Source organism: Copadichromis virginalis, linkage group LG1 (genome assembly GCF_057382275.1).
Source record: "Copadichromis virginalis isolate Kocher_CV1m ecotype Utaka linkage group LG1, C_Virginalis_male_GT1.1, whole genome shotgun sequence".
Classification (NCBI taxonomy): Eukaryota; Metazoa; Chordata; class Actinopteri; order Cichliformes; family Cichlidae; genus Copadichromis; species Copadichromis virginalis.
Genome location: NC_140618.1, coordinates 12,257,961 through 12,277,232, shown reverse-complemented (window position 1 = coordinate 12,277,232; position 19,272 = coordinate 12,257,961).

Below are 19,272 nucleotides of genomic sequence, written 5' to 3'. Positions count from 1 at the left end.
TTTGGCAAACTGTATACTACAAGAGTTAATTCATGACACAAACTTTCTAAAATGACTTTATATTGCTAGAAATACAACTTCACCATGATCTATAAAACATAAATTAAAGGCAATACTGCACTACAGCACAAAATAAAAATATGAGTATATATAAAGTATAGTTAAACAGAAAAGGGGAGCAAATGAGTCCTCCCAGGGGAAATGCTTATTTAAATATTTATCAATCTAGTTTGTATGAATGCAAACTAAGCTCAATATGTTACTGAAGGCATGTCTGTGAATAAATTTAGCTATTTTGATCTTAATGGTCCAAACATTATGTAGCCCCCAGGATAAATAATATTTGGATGTATTTTGTCATTAGTTCTGAGCTCACTGTTTGTTGCAAACCTATGAGGAATTCTGAGAAATACTTGATGCCCATCATATTCAGATATTAGATCTTTAATCAGGGAAACCTGTAAGAGCTTGGAATTTGTATGTACAGGGAAAACAATAGTAGCTATTAGTATATTTAATAATAAATATTTATCTAATAAAGTAATCTATATTTTATCTTCATACCATGAACGATTGCAGGCCTTCAGGCACATGGGTCAAGATCTGCCCCCCTTAATGACCAGAAATAGCTACATGAAATTCTCAAGACTGAAAGACACATTTTAGCCACATTTTAGTGCTTTTGTCCAGAACTTGGTAAATATTGTTGAAGTACTGGAGCCTGCTCCCAATGCTTAGCGGCTAGCTCCACCTGCATCGTCGCCTCGCCAGCGTTTCCACTGACTGAACCAATGACATGAGTGTTCATCATTTCAACAACTTGTAAAACACCCAGCCGCTCACAGCATTGCAAGCCATGTGAATTTATCCACAAATAGAATTTTAGCCATTAGAGAAAAAAATACTCAAAATCATCTCACAGACATAACATTATGTACAACCACTTTCAGTACCACTGATATTTATTTGGAGTCTCTTTCTAAACCATTAATGCAGAGCTTCCCAAAGTGTGGGGCCTTTGCAGGGGGGGGGGGGACGACACTGCTAGCACGGGGCTCCCACACAAAGGCAAAGCAGGAGGTGAAGCATAGCTGAAACCAACTTCCTTCCAAGCCAAAGACTAGAAAATATGGTGAAGCATATCTTCCCTTTGGTTTCACCTGCATAAGTGCCAAGGTAGGTCTCCCCTGCATAATTGGTTTTCCCTGCATGGTAGCACGAGCTGGGCTCTCCAAATCAGGGACAAACAGTATCCCACATTCTTGATTTTTAGTTCACAAACACATCTTGTAATGACTAACTACTCCTGACATTTTGGAAATGTTAGCTCTTTATACATAATATCAGGTTGATCCTGCCCTAATTTGTTCCCCGTCTAAATCACGGACAAACAGTATCCCACAGCGGTTTATGTTTTTAAACCCATTTTGCACAGAGAGGCATTTTTGGAAAAATGTATTGATAGAAATGTTGAACACAGGAAAAAAACAACTACACGTAAAATAATCACACCGTGACGCCTCTGCCTTTCTAAATGGAGGGACAGTAAATGCGTGTGTACATATAAGCATGTAAAACCTGAAGATAGTAAGATTAACAGTATTTTGTCTGTATTTGCAATTCATCTCATGTAAACAATAACGTGGCACACAGCGTAATGTGAAAAAAGGCCCATACCTTTGACATTGCCTGACGAACTCTGTATTCCTCGTCCACACTTAAACACAAAAAAGGAGTTTTAAAAAATCTCCGTTTTCGGTGATTCCAAACGCCGTTTAGGTGTGGACGAAACAGCTGTGTTTTCAAAAATACCCGTGTATGTGTGGACGTAGCATAAAAGAGTTAGTAGTTTATTTTCTTACTACCTGTAACTTATTGCAGATTACTTGTATTTGCTTAATTTTTTACTAAATGTTTGAGGTTACTAAATGAGAGCCACATATGAGGATATTCATTTAAATTTCAATAGAACGGTAGCAATATAATAGTATAATATCCTTGTAAGTGGATATCAGGCCCTTGTAGAGCAAAATTAAGTATTTTGGTCTAAATAACCCAAAATGTGCACATATGTGGACGCCAGGTCCTAGGAGGTTAAAACGTGTGTGAAAAGAATGAATTCTGCATATTCTTCTCACACATTCTTCTTTATAAATCACAGTTCATGTGTACATCTAGCCTCTGTTCTTTATCTGACAAAAAGGTGAATACGGTGCAAGTTATATTTGCATTAATTACATTTAAAACGTAGAGACTCATTTTGTAGTCTATTTTTTGAAAGCAGCATTTAGCGGTGGGATCCACGCTTAGCTCATCAAGTATCGGTGTGACAAGATGTCCAGATCTCTGCCCCACTTCTCCCTATGGTTTCCCTCTCTCCATGACTGGTGCCTGGTGATTCTCCTTTACTCCTCTCATCTCTTTAATAAATCATCAGCAACATTTGTCCAGGGAGGTGCTTGTATCTGTTGTAAGGAAGGTAACATTGTGTGACCTGCATGTGGATGCACTGTTGCTGTGTTGTGTCCCCATGAACTATATATATATATGAAATGCACCTAAATATGTGTTTTTGTATGTGTCCTATGGGTACACTCTGGCCATGCCCTTTCTCCCTAACCAATCTGGCAGAGTGTAATTACAACTCCATGTCTCAGTGGGCACAGGGAGCCTGCTCCTCCTTATGCCATTAAACAGAGGAAAACAAGTCTACAGCCACAATGGGGAATGAGAGTCTGCCACTGAGGCACTGAGGAGAACACTATACTCGTTGAACATTAAGTGACCACCATAGAGGCACAATGTAGGGTCTAATGGACACTAGACACAGCAAGGCATTGCTGCAGTGACCTTGGTAACATTATGCAGGATAACAGCTTTGATAGATCAGATGTTGACATGAACTATGACTCTGGGCAGTCAACCGTTAGCATGTAGTCAGCTCAAACAATTCAGTAATTGCTTCTGCTGGTTGACAGCTTTATAGCAAACACATATGACAGGAAAGGAGGGGGGAACATAATTTATTTCCTTCTGTGATACATTCATCTGGATGTAGTTTACAGTTCACTGCGCACAATTTCATTTTGCAGCTTTTGATTAAAAAGAAGTGTCTGGATCTAGAATCTGGTCACCAGATCACTCAATGGCAAATATATAACTGTGATTTGACAAATCATTACATTTTAAAGCTGGGAGCTGTCCTATCTCTATAAAACAGTTTCACAAATACCACAAATTGAAACTAGCTTAATGGGGTCTCAGAACAGTAAATATCTACTGTTAAGGTTCAAAATTGAGGAAGGAGAGTACAAACCACCCATGGTCCAGAAGCTCTTGGTCAAACAATGATTTTTAATGAATACACACGTGTGGGAAGACAACTCTGTACGCAGACAGCAATTGATCTTCGACTTCCTCAAAGCATACACAGATTTTATACCGTCAGGGCTTGATTTACTGACGCCCCTTCATGCGTCACAGATACATTTTATACATACGTCAAATCAACACCACAATGACCTTTAACACAGAACATCATCTTCTATTTTCATGGCCGATTCCTCCGGTCAACCTTTCAGTTCCTCTTTCTTGCCGAGAAGACAAGGACGGTTCCTCTTTTACCGAGACACTTTCACCGTTACAATCCAGACATGACTAATCTCTCTCTCCTCTAAATAAATCTAACTCATGTGTGTGTGTCACGACCTCACTCAGCCTCTATGTCACCTCTCGCACTTCTGACCTTTTACCAGACCAGAGGCTCACTGAGACTATGTATATGTCATCTGCTAAATAAATGTTCTAATCAAAAACCTCTAATGAAACCTTAATATAAAATGACCTGATATAAGTGTTTTGTAAGCATGTATTGCAATTCCTTCTATGTTCTAGTTTTCCCTCAGCATGTATCACCTGAACAGTCACGTCAGTGAAGCTTAAGACCTTTAAAGAACCTGAACATCAACTCAAATAAGCACAGATATGCAATATGTATAAAATAGTTATAACTGCATCTGAAATACAAGGTTAACATCATCATAAACATCTTAAGGCCTTCTTAAAGCTATCTGTTACATTGTTAAAGCAATGATCATACTGCAGATTTATATTATTAATGCAATGGTACTGATGATAATTATTTAACAATAGCAGTAAAATAATTTCCCTGCTCCACACTACTGTCTGCTGTTTGTTCCAAAACCGCAGGGCCCCTGAATCATTTATGTGGTGGCCTTAAATACTTTGCAGGCTTTATTTAAAAGTTATATAAATTCTCTCCCTTTTTGTGGCTTTTTTTTTTTTTTTTTTTTTGCCTGGCACATCCTAAACTGAGGAATATTTCTGTCTCTGTCTACACTGGGCCACTGAAAAAAAAACAGCAAAACATTCCCTCCTCATAAATCACCTGCATGATTTCAAAGAGAGAACAAAGGACATGGCTTGCACAGCAAATATCTGTCCCACTCCATCTTTACCTCATGGGAGACCACAGAAAGCCTCTTGGCCTGCTACCCTACACACTCAATAGTTTTTTTTTCCACCATACTGCTGCTTTCCTTTACTTGAGTGGATGCAGTAACCTTAAAGGGATGGTTTTCATTTTATAGGCCAATAGGAGTCTGTACCCACCAACAAGAGATTTAATGAAATGTTCAAACCTTATGGTTTAGGGCTTTCTTCTGTTAGTGAATTTGGATACCTTTGTGCACAGGATGAGGCTTGTGTGACAGCCCCTTACCATTTACTTTAATCTATGTGAAACAATGCTTTAAGGGTGCTGAGAGCTCAGTACGCTGCAGGTAGTAGGTCTGAATGAAGGAGGGATTGAGCAAGGCCATCTGTCTGTGTGTAATTACAGCTTTGGGCCTCAGTTGGATCCCACTCTCCTCAGTCTGAATGCTAGGCAGCCTGGCCAACCTGTAGCCTGGCTGAGAGGTAATGCTGGCTTTGTCCACTTAACTACAGCTTACATGGCTGCAGGTCAGGAGGCAGCTCTCTACCTCACCTGATATGAGCATGAGGTTTATAATTTAAGACAAGCCAAGTGTCACAACAAGTTGATTTATGTGCCTTTTTCCCATGACAAATTAGTTATTTATGCTTGTTCTCCACCCATGATTTTTTATAATGTATAATCCCACAAACATTTGTGTAGCATTAGGGCCTGGCATGTGAAATGGATATAGCATGCTACTTGTATGCATGTCCTGCCTAACAAATCCACCATCAGTGTGACATAGCTTCGTAGAGTTGAGCATAATCTTATATGCAAGCAGCCTTAGCTGCTATACAGTGACAGTTTTGGTATTAATCATAATCACTTGAACAGCACCACCTTTGACACTACACACTCTGTTGTATTTGCCAATTTGCCAAGTGACACATGTGAAATGTCTATGTATATTTATGTACAGGGTTAAATGTGTATTCATAATTGTATCTTTTTGCATGTGTGTGTGTGTGTGTGTGTGTGTGTGTGTGTGTGTGTGTGTGTGTGTGTGTGTGTGTGTGTGTGTGTGTGTGACATTTGGGATTTGGGCAAGTTGTCAGACTTGCTAATATCAGCAGTGACAGAATTTAAGATGGACAGCCTTCCTATTGCTTCAGCTCTGAAGATCAATAACCAGGGAGTGTTGCACTTCACAGCTGGAAGGCAGCTATGTTTCAATTTCAACATTAGGTCACCACAGTCTGGCCCTGTTTTTGTCCAGACTGCAGAGGGTGGAGGAAAGCCCTCTGGCAGATGGTCAGAGAGAGGGGTTTCATCCCTTTCCACCAAACTGCTTAAGTGTCTGTGCTTCTCTAAATGGACATGTGGCATTACTGCATCCCAGGCCATTCATTATACTCTACAACGTGTTTATTTCCACATGACAAAAACTAGCACCCTGAAGCAAAGTAGAAGCAACTGACAAGTTTGATTCTGTACAAAATTTTGTATGGTGTTTTTCTGCAAGTGTCCCATAAGAAAGTGTTTTTAAGTGTTTTACATGAATAGAATTAAACCACATATAAAAATATTTAGCTTGTTTTGTATTTGTAGCTGATGACTGGTTGCTCTGATTCTAATCGGTATAAATGGCATTTAACACCCTTATGAATGATTCACTCCCAATGGTAATTGCTCAATTTACAAGCTTAACTCGGGATCTGAGTTAAACACACAGTCCCATAGTCACGCCTGCTATTATGGAAGTAGAGACTGGGGAGGAGGTGATGACTTGCCCATCACTGGGGGTGATGTCACAGATGTGCTTAAACAACAGCACAGTGGCAGGGCCCCTGAGGTGGATGAGATTGACCCTGAGTCCCTGAAGACTCAGGGCCAACCTCATCTACCAATTGCACGTGTTTTAATGTCATGAAGAAGGTATTTGACCAGGTCCCTTCCTGTGGAAGGTGCCAGTACATCCCGGTACAACCATAGCAAGTTGGTTCGTATTGTTAGCAATAGGTCTGGCTCATTTCTGGTGGGTGTTTCACTTGAAGGGCTGCCCTTTGTCACTGATTCTATTAATAGTTTTTATAGATATAATATCTAGGTGTAGGCAAATATAGAGGGTCTCCACTTTGGAAGCCTCAGGATTTCATCTATCTTTTTTGCAGATGATGTGGTTCTGCTGTTGTCAAGCAGCAGGTATGAAAATAACCTCCAAGTCTGAGACCATGATTTGCAGCCAGAAAGGAATGGAGTGCCCACTCCAGCTATGGGACAAGTTATTACCCCAAGTGGAAGAGTTGAAGTATCTTTTAGTTTCCTAAGCAGGTGAGGGGAGAGTGGAACGCAAGATTGACAGACAGATTGGGGTGGTGTCTGCAATGACGCAGAAGCTGTACCGATCTGTTGTAGTGAAGAGAGAGTTAAGCATAAAACCGAAGCTGTCAGTTTACCGGTTATCCTATGTCCCTACCCTCACTAAGTCAAGAGCTCTGGGTAGTGACCGAAAGAATGGGATTGCATATACAGGTGGTAGACATGAGTTTCCTTCAGAAGGACTTGGAGCAGAGCCGTTGTTAATCCATATTGAAAGGAGACGATGGTTTGGGCATCTGACTATGATGCTTCCTGGATGCTAGATGAGGTATTCTGGGCATTTCCTTCCAGGAGGAGGCCCCAGGACAGTCCCAGGACTTTCTGGAGTGATTATATCTCTTGGCTGGCTTGGATATGTTTGGTGTCCCTCCCGGATGAGCTGGAGGAAGTTGCTGGGGAGAAGGAAGTCTGGGCTTCTTTGCAGACTGCTGTCCCCGTGACCCAAACCGGGATTAGTGGCAAAAATCAATGACTGCATTGATGGATGGAAGCAAATCAGGACCAGTCACCTTTGCATTGGTAACTCTTATTTGCTTTTCATCTCTAGAAATTCATGGTTTCTGAATACCACTATGCAACTGCTCTCTATGTGTACGTCTATGGGAAACATAAAGTCAAAACGCATTCAATACAATTTTATTCATATAACAAACTTTTACACTTGTGTTGAAAAGCACATAAATTTCATAAAGTCGGAAACAGCAAGAGGTCAAGCTGGGTAAAGTTTACCAAGAATAAATATATGGAATCTACCAGCAGCTTTTACCCTGAAGAGACAAAAATGCAAACATAAATACATGTAACAGTATGTGAGGCATTTCTAGGTGAACTGAGAGGCACTATAATAAAAAGAAGGTATGAGTTAATGGAACTATCCATCCATTAGGTGCGACAATGATACTCACTTATTGACTTTCTGCTCTTGCTGCACTGTCAGTGATACACAGGTGCATAGCCTGAAGTCACACGCAGATAAGCACATGCAATCTGACTCTTTTTTCCTTTATTGTCACTCTAGGCAACACACAGAAATCTATCTGCCATACACATAATGTTAGGCAAAGCATGGGTATTCCAATTCCCTCCGATTGCCTAGGTAACCTTCTATTATATTTACTACCAGATCATGTGTTAATCAACAGTACGCTCTCATTGATAGGCACTTTAGTTGAGAAAAGTTTTTCTCTGGTCCCACCCTATTCCCCTTATCTGCAGTTGTTTTGTCTGTGCTTGAATATCATTTAATTTCATTATGTTGTTATTATGTTGCTTCTAGTGTGGACTCAGCTTTAGGCTCCTTTTATTGCAGCTTGCAATTTAATTGAATATCTGCGTGAAGTTTCATGATTTGTGTGCTTAATGTTTAAATATGAAGATAATTATTTGACAGATTATGCTAAATCTGTATCTAATTTTCTGTCATTAGCTACTGACATTAGTTAACTATGCAGACTGATTTGTTTTAAAGTTTGCCCAAAAATGCTCAATGTGGTTTTCAGATCGCAACCGTGTGCAGCACTGTGCATGAATCTTGAATCTTAAAATTGTACATGGACAAAGTTAGTGTAAGCCATTTAATGAGCAGGAGTATTGACATTTTATCATTAAAGAAGTAACCCAGATGGATCAGCTGGTATTAGCTATACCTGGCATTGTTTAACATGAAGTGGTGCTAGATATTATGGTGCAACATGGTTGAGAGAGAAATTGGGCAGTTTTCTAATATGTGGAAATTGTCTGAGCTGTGGAGAGCATGTGCTGCAGACAGATGGATGCTTAAACTGTAATGCCACTGGCCTGCATTGACAGCATTACTATTGATACCGCACATGTTGATGTTAGTATCAATACTTTAAAATAAGGGGATAAAGTGTCTGAATTCCTACCGGGAGCATGCAACACAGTTTCTCTAAAACAGTGCAGTTATGATTAAATAGATATACCATATCAATACTACAAACTAAAATAGTTTATAAAATGATAAAACCAATAATGAAAACAATAAGTGTGTTCTAACATTTATGAATTGTACTTAAGACAATAAGATAGTTACAGTTAACCCAGTGCCCTTCAATCTCAAAACACAAGCCTGGAAATTAATATTCTTATGTCGATTTAAGTGGACCTTTCAAATTAGAAAAAAAAACTGAAAATGAAATTCTTAGTTAAGAAAATAAACTGATAAAAATGCAATTGAATATTTTTAGAAAAAATCTTCAATTACCTTTTTTAATCTGAATTTCTACAGAACTAATGCATTCATTTCAGCCTGCAAATTTGCAGATTAGCAGGGAGAAATTAAGGATCTGGATCATTAATCTTTATAAGAAGAAGAGAGTGCAAGGGAACACAGGCCATGATAAGAAGCTTTTCTCCTGGGATGATGCATCACTATCCACAACTTTCCACTTCTTTACTCACTCATTTTGTTTCTACCTCTGACAGAAAGCCAGAGACCATTATAATCACTATCACTCTATGGCTGGATAATCAACTCTTGTTATCACAGATGTTATAATCAAAGTTTCTCTACAGAAACGTTAGCGACAAAGACAAAGTCTGTCATGCTGGACAGATGACTCAAAGACTGACATGATATAAAACATAACAAGACAGAAAACTCATCTCTCGTCTCATGAGCTGTTTTTGGTCAGCTTCTGGTAGTAGCTTCATATTTAGTATAGAGACACTAGAGTGCTAACAGCTAAGTATGAAACAGGCTACTTAAGTCAGCAAGTGCTCTCACTAGCTCGGTTGAGCCATTTGATGCAGCTGCCAGTATCTCCCATCCTTTCCATCAAAGTATTCATCCCATCATCAAGCTATACTTGATTTTGTGTTTTTTGCCTCAGGTGTTCAGTTTGTGGTTTTCATCTTTAGTGGGATGGATGGATGGATGGATGAATAGATAGTTTTGCTGGAGGGCAAAATTCAGGACACTTTACAAAATTGCAGTACAAGCTAAATGTCAACTAAATACTAGTGTTGACTGCTTTTGTGTGGCAGTTGTTCAGCAAAGTAGGACAGTAATATTTTATTCAACACAGCATGTTATGACATGAATGTAATCTAAGCATATTTTCAATGTCAGGAAAATGACTGCTAAAGTTAAAACGCCCACCACTGAAAACCTTTCTGTGGACAAGAAAGGTTGCGTGCAATTTGGCCGATGTATTAGAACTGCATACAAGCACACCCTGAATAAAAATCTGGGAAAACAAACCTGGTGAAATAACTTGTAGACAGTGAAAGACAGCTTAGCCCTCCTAATGGGTGTCCCTGAAGGTTGTGACATTTAAAACCAATGCAAAGACCTACATAAAAAAAAAGAGTCAGTGAAGTCTTATAGATAAAACAGATAAACAGCAGTATACTCTAGGAAGGCTGCTTTGATATTAAGGGAAAAAACTATCTCATGGCAGCTAAGACTTGACACACTGCAGCTCACTCAGTCTTAACAGATGGTAGTAATTATCTTTCCTTGTTAAAGGGCCTCTGAAACATTGTGACCAAAATGAGGGTGCTAATAGCCAACAACCTTAACTGTTTCTGGTGCAGTAACGGGCAACCAGGGAAGTTAGCTCTGGTCCAATTGTTAAACTCGCTACTATACCTAGTGCTTATCAATTCTGTAAATATATAAACAGCTTGGGCAATAAAGGGAGTAAACCTTCACCATTTGTGTTTATAGTATCTAGCTGAATTACATATCAGATGAACTACACACACAAATATCTATTTTAAGGCATAAAGAAATGATCTTTAATTCACAGTGAAAATGAAGTAGAGCAGGCCTCATTTCCATATACAGCTTACCCAACAGGAAATGTTCTGGTGAATGGTTAATGACGACAAGGCTGGTTTGTTTGTTTCAGCTGGTGAAATGATGGCACATTAGAAGGTCGTTAGAGATATTGGTTGTATTCAGCCTAGGCTGCTGCTGCTGCAGACTAATAAAATGCTTTGGAATGAAGCCATAATGTGTTGAAAAAGGGTAGCCAGAGGCAGGACAGCTGTAATATCTCACACTATTGTTGTATTTTTGGAAGAGCAGCTGTGAAAATAAATCTCGCTGATGGCCGCCTAGCTATTGATTATCCACCACAGTTATCGGTAATGTATTGATCTAGCAATACGGGATATTCTAGACTGAAAAGGATTTGTCTGCAGTGATTTATTCTTTTTTTCCATAGTCATATATTTCTCTTTTAAGTCAATTTTAATAATGGGATAAAAGGTAAAAGGGAAAAAGTATCAGATTCTTACAGTGAAGAACTGAGAAAAAATCTTGAACCCTCTATCTTGTGTGTTCCCTTTAAGTAGATAAATGGAACACATACAGTAATCATACAGGATTAATAACATGATACAGGATTTTCTTTTGATTGTCTGATCATTTTACGTATTGTAGAAAATATTGACAAATGTTAGCTTCACTAAATTTTTCAGTAAAATGCTCAGACAAAAACAAGCCATTGGGTATACCTTTAGCAATCTCATTTATGCTGATCCACCTTCCTAGTAAATATCCTCGGTTCCCAAAAAACGTACATGGTGAAGAAACTGACTGCATACATACTGCATTAAGCACAAACAAATATTGCCAGCACCATATAGATTTTTCTTCACTCCAGGGGTGATGGAAACAGTCCTTTAGAAAGCGTTGGTTCTAGGTTCATGGTGGGAACCACTTGGCTGCACTGTGCAGTGAAAAGCACAAGCTCAACTTTAGATTTAAAACTTGTCTAAAAGAAAGAGAAATTGTTTGTTCTGTGTTGAATTCTGCTGACCAGCTGTATAGAAGTGATCTCAAATTGCTTTGAGGGATTAGATCCACAATGCAGCAGTTAAAGGTTCATCCTGTCCATGGTCTCTCCATATGGCTCCATAGATGTAGAGTAGGGGAGCACCTCTATAACCTTTATGATGTTTCTCAGGACCCAGAGAGCTGGTTGCATAATAGAATAGAAAAGAATAGAATAATCCTTTAATTGTCCCACAAGGGGAAATTTGGTTGTAAAAGCAGCCAGAAAAACACATATACAAACAAACAGTACACAGGACACAGAACAGAAACATACACAATTTTTCTTACATATTTACACAAGGACCATGGTTACTATAAACAGAGTACTGTACAGTTATTAAATTAAATAAATATAACTACAGATAAGAGGCAAACCAGGTTGCAGTTTGAATCGGTTGATTAACTTATTGCAGTTACAGTGCAGATGTAAACATCTATGTTTGTTGGGAGCAGTTCTGATTGTACAGTCTGACAGCTGCAGGGAGGAAGGACCTGCAGAAACGCTCCCTCATGCATCTAGGATGCAGCAGTGTCTCACTGAAGGAGCTCTGCAGTTCAGCAACATTCCAGGCAGTGCTGAAACCATAAATCAGCCGAGCATGCACAGAATGGGCTAGTGTCATCATGGCCTCGTGGCACAAGGTATCTGCTTGTCATGAAGGATCTCAGAGTCATCTGCAGGACTGTGGTACTCTTAATGTCCCCTCTTGAAAAATCAGTCTGACATGTGATGCAAAACGATTAGAGCCTTTCAATATGTACTGTGTCCTTATTGTGTCAACTGACCTTAAATTATGCTAAAGTCACTCGAGAGGTTTATTTATAAACTATGTTATTCATATTCTATAGGCAAGATCATCATTATCATCATCATTAATGAGCTCACAACGACTCACAACAAGATCACCAATCAACTTCAAATTGCATCAGTTTGGGCAACCACCAATACACAAATCCTGTCTGGAGTGGATTTGATTAGCCCTTCCGAAGGAAAAAGGAAGGACTGAGACATGAGCACTTACACAAAGATGAATTTATGCAAGATTGTTGAAATACAGAAATAATTAAGTAACATCTACTTCTGGGGATCCTGATTCGACATTCACACTGGATATGCAATCGTTAGTGACACCAGTTTGTATGATAAAAAAATCTGCATTGTTTGCCTTTTCAAAAAAAAAAACCCAAACAAACAAACACATTAAAAAAAAACAAGATTATATGATTGTGTTTGAGTACAAACTAAATACCTTCATTGTTCATCCACTCTAACCTAGGATGGACTGAATTTTTCACACTGCCTCCCTGGAAAATTTGTTGAAAACAAGGAGTAGTATATTTCTCCAGGGTGTTGGGGGGGAGCCAGATCTTAGCTTTAGGATAGCTACAGAAAATGAGGGCTGGGCCTTTGCCAATTCTGCCTCAAGTCTCAGTGAGATTGCCAGCAGATGAAAACTGATTAATAGAAAACCACTGCCAACATTCATGATTCAGATCATCCAGCTTTTCAGCTCTTTTGTTTTAATTGTCTTGCATTGCAGATGCCCAGTAGCAGTCCTCCCTCTGAATTAGAATGAAGCAAAGGAACTGACATAATTCAGAATGCCCTCATTTGCTGACTCCCCTGAAAATTCTTTGAGATCACTTAATTCAAAACCAAAATCAGAGTGTTGAATGAATAATGCAGAACAGGCAGTACATCTAAAATATATCATTAGATGTCAACAGTTCTATTTTTTATTTTTCAAGCATGTGAAAAGAATCGTCTCATTTTCAGTATTTAAAGCTTTTTATGAATATCTGTTATTTATTTTTGGTATCTCAATGCTGAGACATGTACCTATTCTATAGGTCTCCTTATCTATTGAGCATACTGCAGTGGTGTCAAAATCTAAGCTCTGCTGTTGAAATGTAGCACCTATGGTGCTCAGCAGTGTTGGTCAAGTTACTTGAAAAAGTAATCAGTAACTAATTACTGATTACTTCCCAAAAAAGTAATCCCATTACTTTACTGATTACTTATTTTCAAAAGTAATTAATTACTTAGTTACTTTTTAAAAACACGATTTACAACCTGAAGAGGTGATAAAGTGATAGATCTTTCAGCCCAATTCTACTTTTTCTACATAATCCATCATACAAAATGTAATCAAATGGAAAAGTCTCTTTTTTTAACTTGTTTTATCAGTTTTAATCTTTTAACTTTATGCATCAAGCAAAAAATTTAATTATATGCAACATTCTCTGACTTGAATAAATTTGTTTAACATTTAAACCTATTTTCTGCACATTCCAGCACATAAAATAAAATATTTTGTGTGTTTACATTCACTCTTTCAAATAGATGCAAGAAAAAAAACACAGCAGAAAATAAATAAAGTCAAAGACTCAGCGGTCCTGTTGCTCTATTTTCACCTGTAAAGCAGGACTGGGGGTAGGCGGAGGTTTACCCTGGTGCAGGTGTGCCGCGGTCAGTTGAAGAATCCGCGAGTTTCTCTGAGTTTCCCATTACGTCATTGCGCACTCGGTGCTTGCTTGGAAGTTTAGGGGGTTTTTTCGCTGTAAAAAGTTTTCTTCCCACGCACAACGGACGCTAATGTTTTTGTCACTTTTTATGGAATCAAACTCAAAATAAGGTCAGTACTTCCAAGCTTTAAACGCTGCACGCTCATACTCTCTCCCACAATCGATATATGATCCATTGTTGATCTGCACACAGCTGTTGTCACCAACAGCACACTCGCTTAAGTCACTGTCATGAGACGTTCTCGCAAAAAAACCACGGCTTTAGTAACGCAGTAACGCAGCGTTCCTACGGGAAAGTAACGTAATCTAATTACCGTTTTTGCAATAGTAATCCCTTACTTTACTCGTTACTTGAAAAAAGTAATCAGTATTGCCAAGATTTTTGTATCTATTTCAAACCCTACCAATAGAGATTAACCAAAGTCAATTTAATGAGTGGGATAAAATGTTATCTAGATATATATGGCAAGGTAAAAGACCAAGGGTTCGCCTTAAAACACTACAGCTGGCTAAGCAAAAGGGAGGATGGGGCCTCCCTGACCTCAGATATTATTATTTTGCAGCGCAGATGAGAGCAATAATATGCTGGTGTAACCAATCATACACTGCCCAATGGAAAACCATTGAGGAACAAATGCTGTCTATACCTATTCAGGCAACTCTAGCTGACAATAACTTACAAACCTATATAAAAAATACTGATAACATGTGGGTGAAAAGGACCCTTAAAACATGGAGAACTATTATAAAGGAATATAAACTCGAGACCAATATTACAGTTCTTAAATGGTGTGCTTACGACTCAGAGTTCAAACCTAATGAACTGGATTCTAGATTCAAGGACTGGACAGGTAAGGGCATAACAGCCCTGTGCAGTATAATGAAGGATGGAAAATTGTTCAGCTTTGACATGCTTAGAAAAACATTTTCATTAGAAAAAGAAGACTTCTATCGATATCTGCAGTTAAGGCACTATGCCGACACGAAGATGAGAAACGTAACAATGATAAACACACGCTTGATGGAACTGTTTATAAAAAGCTATAACTCAGAAACTATTGATAGAATTGTATCATGTCTCTATAAGGGTCTAATGGATTTGAAACCACATTCGACTTCATATATTAGAACAAAATGGGAGAAGGAAGGAGGGATAAAAATATTAGAGGAAGAATGGACGGCAATATGGAGATATCAGTGGATGTGTACCAGCTCACAAAAGTGGAGGGAATTTGGCTGGAAGTGCCTAATTAGATACTTTATAACACCTTCTCAGAAGTCTCATTATGATGATAACCCCCCTGCTTGTTGGAGGAACTGTGGAAATCAAAGTGCAAATCATTACCATATTTTCTGGGACTGCTCAATCTTGAGGGATTATTGGAGAGAAATACATAATGCCTTACAGGATATCTTTAAACGTGAAATACCTCTCGAGAGTAAGACTATGTTCTTTGGATATATACCTCAGGAATGGCCTAAATATGATAAACATTTAATAAATATTTTATTGGTGGCCTGTAAAAAGAATATCACCAGAAAATGGTTATCCCCAGAGAGCCCAAACATAAGTACATGGATGGAAATCACAATGGAAATTTATAACATGGAAAAGATAACAGCTTCTGTTAACCACAAGCTGGAGAAATTTACATCATATTGGGAAAACTGGGTTAAATATATCACGCCTCATAGGCCAGATTTTACTATTACAAACCAATAATTATGATGTATGTATATATATTTATAGGATCACCCCATACCAACACATCCGTGTTTTTTTTTTTGTTTTTTTTTGTTTTTGTTTTTTGTTTTTTTGTTTTTTGTTTCTTTTTTTTTGTTTTGTTTTGTTTTTTTTTTTTTCTCTTTTCTTAGGTTTGTTAGTTTTGTTTTTTGTTTTTTGATTTTCGGATTATGTGATGGTTTCAATTACTTCTATCGCTGTAAGTATTCTTCCCTTATGACTTGGATGTAAATTAAAATACTATTTCAGTATTTAAGGCAGATAACCTAAGTATGAAGAATGCTTACATGATGTACATACTGTGAATGCCTGCTTTTGAAACCTTAATAAAAATATGAATTAAAAAAAAAAGAAAAGAAAAAAGTAATCAGATTACAGATGGGCAGTAACGCGTAACGCGTTACTGCCCATCTCTGGTGCTCAGAGGGTAAAACAATGTAAAGCATCTAATTGCTGTCATTTTGAGATAGTTGTGTAAACTACCTAAGGCAGGGGCTAAGCTTGGATAGCCTTTAGAATAAATAACCTTCTACGTTGACAGTCCTTTTGCAGTAGCATTTAAATACCAGATTACATAGACACACTGTTTATTGTACTAAGGATATTTCTCCACAGCACCGCTTTATATCTCATACATTAAATAGGGAACTAAGCTTTTTTTTTTTAAGTCATGGCATTCATATTTGCCATTATCCCTAATGACTACAATGACACATAAAGGTTGCCAAATAACACCACCATTATTCCTATCACTCCAATCTCCACACTTTATCACCTATGTGTGAATGATATGTCTATAATAATAATAATAAAAGGGTAGATACTGCTGCAATTCCATAACACATGTTACGAACACGTGGCCCTAGAAGCATCTCATGAGCATCTACAGCAAATACACCCAGCAATAAACAAGCCATGCATAAACTGCTTAGCCCTTGGGCCATTTTTTCCCCTGCTAGTTCAGCGTAGCTTGAAAAAACTCATGTAAATCCAAGATTTATTGTGTTTTCGTATTGTCCACTATAGCCTGAGAAACGGTACCTAGCGTGAATTCTTCCAACTGATTTCTTCATTCTCAGCTGACTGCAGGTTTCCTCAGTCTTATAAACAGTACATTTGCATAAGTGGGCTGGTTTCAGTCGTTATGCAAATATACTGTTTATAAGATTGAGGAAACCTGCAGTCAGCTGAGACTGAAGAAGTCACTTGGATGAGTGACGAAACGTTTCTCCCACAAAACGCTACGTCCAGATGAACAGAATCAACTTTTGGAGATTTACTTTCCTGGATGATTGAGAATGCATCAAGACAATATAAAAGGTTTTGTTTTGGTGCACATTTGCAGGGACCATGAGTTAAGTGTTACAGAGCAAAAAACTCCCTGTGTTTAAGGAAGCTTAAAAGCAGTATTGGCACTGTCACTGCACTGCCCATACACAACAGTATACTGCACATCCTGTGTCATGCAGGATGTAATGTGAATATTTGTATGGTGCCATTTCTTAAATATCTTCAGACTGCTGATTCTGACAAGTGAGATCTATGATTGCTTTAAGTTGAAGTGATACAGCGTATTCTTCTACAGAGCAGATATAATATATAGCTGTACTGTTTTTGTGTCTTGCGCATGCATGTATGAAAATATACGTATATGGAGAAATAACACCATCCATCCATCCATCTTCATCCGCTTTATCCGGGGCCGGGTCGCGGGGGCAGCAGCCTAAGCAAAGAGGCTCAGACCTCCCTCTCCCCAGCCACCTCCTCCAGCTTATCCGGGGGAATACCAAGGCGTTCCCAGGCAAGCCGAGAGATATAATCTCTCCAGCGTGTCCTGGGTCTGCCCCGGGGCCTCCTCCCGGTGGGACATGCCTGGAACACCTCACCCAGGAGGCGCCCAGGGGGCATCCTTGTCAGATGCCCGAACCACCTCAGCTGGCTCCTTTCGATGTGGAGCAGCAGATGCTCTACTCTGAGCCCCTCCCGGATGGCCAAACTTCTCACCCTATCTCTAAGGGAGAGGCCAGCCACCCTTCGGAGGAAGCTCATTTCTGCCGCTTGTATCCGCGATCTCGTTCTTTCGGTCACTACCCACAGCTCGTGGCCATAGGTGAGGGTAGGGACGTAGATCGACCGGTAAATTGAGAGCTTCGCTTTTACACTCAGCTCCCTCTTCACCACGACGGACCGGTACAGCGTCTGCATTACTGCAGTTGCAGCCCCAATCCGTCTGTCGATCTCCGGCTCCCTTCTCCCATCACTCGCGAACAAGACCCCGAGATACTTGAACCCCTCCACTTGGGGCAGGAACTCATCCCCGACCCGGAAATAACACAGTTCTGAAAAAAGAACCATTCATCGATGGACAGTGTCCGTCCTAATAAAGGTGTGCTCCATTATTGTTGGAGCATGTTGGCACATGCATACATTTTTGGTAGCTGTTACGTGTTGCAAAACAGCAGTAACCAAACAGCTTGCTCAGTGACATCGGTGGCTCTAATCTTCTTGCTCACTGTCCTGATTCTAAATTCTAATTCTGTATTCTTTGAGAACTAGTATATTTTATCAAAATCAGACACAAATCCAGGACACTGGAAGCAGTCTGTTATGCTGAAAACCAAAAGAGTGTCTTTAACAGTTGCTGAGCTGTAATTTCTGTCCTGACAACAAAACAGGCCAAACAAAGGAATCCAGATTCTTTGAATGGCATTAGAAAAAGGAGAAAAAACTAGACACATCCATGTGGGCAGCTAGGACAGGACCTACACAGGCAAACAGATGGACCAATTCTTGGACATGCTGTTTTATTATTATTATTATTATTATTATTATTATTATACATTGTCATGTTCCTCAAATACAAGTTTGCAGTATTGCACCAAATCACAATGACTATCACCTCTAGGAACTTTACAGTGTATTGTAAGTTTTGTATTGTAAGTATTGTAAGAAGACCCACTCCACAGTAAATCTGCAGGACCAGATGGGGTAAGTCTTCAAGGCCTGTGCCCCCCAGCTTTGTGGAGTCTTCCATACACTCTTCATGATGAGCCTGAGCCTGTAAAGGTCCCAGTGCTGTGGAAGACATCATGTTTTGTTCCTGCACCAAAGATGCCACGTCTCAGTGGGCCCCAGGATTACAGAGCTGTGGCACTGATTTACTGACTGAATGACACTGACCGCATCACGAAGACCCTGAAAAGACTCATCATATTGAGGGTCGTGGATGCCAACAGACTCAATAAACTAATCTGCAAGGCCAGTAATGTTTCGGGGTCAAGCTGGAGCTACAGTGTTAAATAGATGAACTCCCGCATTCAGACAATTACCTAAGCCACTTCCCACCAATAGTCGATGGTGGGAAAGGAAAAACTCCCT